General features: G+C 51.9%; 1 non-coding gene across 1 annotated transcript; it reads left to right on the forward strand.

Annotated features, from left to right (window-relative positions):
- Positions 1–903: 903 nt before the first annotated feature.
- On the forward strand, positions 904–976 carry Trnat-agu (transfer RNA threonine (anticodon AGU)). The gene has a single exon. It is a non-coding gene; the product is annotated as a tRNA-Thr (tRNA).
- Positions 977–1,218: the final 242 nt, after the last annotated feature.

Raw genomic sequence — 1,218 nt, forward strand, 5'->3', positions numbered from 1 at the left:
AGACATTAGTGGAGTCCGTGCCATGTCGTGTGCGGCACTTCTGCGTGCTCGCGGGGACCCTACACGATATTCGAAAGATTTGGAAATTTGTGTAAGTTCTATGGGACCAAACTGATGAGGTGATCGGGCCCTAGGCTTACACACTACTTAATCTGACATAAACTTACTTATGCTAAGGACAAGCCACGCATCCATACCCGAGGGAGAACTCGAAGCCGGCCAGTGTGGCCTGGCGGTTCTAGGCGCTTCAGTCTGGAACTGCGCGACCGCTACGGTCGCAGGTTCGAATCCTGCCTCGGGCATGGATGTGTGTGATGTCCTTAGGTTAGTTAGGTTTAAGTAGTTCTAAGTTCTATGGGAGTGATGACCTCAGATGTTAAGTCCCATAGTGCTCAGAGCCATTTGAACCATTTTTTTGAGGACTCGAACTTCCGACAGGGAGAGCCGCACGAATGTTGTCAAGGCGCCTCAGACCACGCGGCTACCCCGCGCAGCTACACGATATTAAACAGGTGTACCAGTTTCTTTGGCTCTTTGTATTTGTGTGTGTGTGTGTGTTTGTGTGTGTGTGTTGTTTCGGACATATCCGAAAGAACATACACCATTTTGATCCAGTGGCCATTAAGGCAGAAAGGAATTACAGACATTGGCTGTGAGCGGGCATTGATTGAAATCGATGGGGTAAGCTGAAAATGTCCAAAAGGCCAGACACCACATATGTATAATCAGGTCAAGGACGGCCAATGATCTCTTCAGTGCGGATGCACACCAGGCTCGAAATCTTACGGGAATCGGTGGAATGCCACGAGTAGTGGCACTACATTAGGAGTGTGAGGTAAGTTGAGAATTTGGGTCTGACAGGAGGCGTTATAGAGTAGTCTGTGCAGATGCAATGACCACTGTGTCCGGATGGCTCAGTGTTCAGAGCATCTGCCTAGTAAGAAGGAGACCCGGGTTCGAATCCCGGTCCAGCACAAATTTTCATCTTTCCCCACTGATTTCAATCAATGACCGCTTGTGACCAATTTCTGTAATTCCATTGTGTTTTGAGACAAGAAAGTCAGTCTGGGCCGCGGTCGCCGGTGCAGCCAGGCAGCGCCGCTGTGGTCACTCCGAGCGTGACGGGCAGCACGGAGCGGCTCCCGGCGCCGTCTCGCTCAGCTGGACACGCCCGCCGCAGCGGCTGAGTGGGGCTTTGGCGCCTCTCCGGCAAGGACA

Source organism: Schistocerca nitens, chromosome 6 (genome assembly GCF_023898315.1).
Source record: "Schistocerca nitens isolate TAMUIC-IGC-003100 chromosome 6, iqSchNite1.1, whole genome shotgun sequence".
In the NCBI taxonomy this organism is placed as follows: Eukaryota; Metazoa; Arthropoda; class Insecta; order Orthoptera; family Acrididae; genus Schistocerca; species Schistocerca nitens.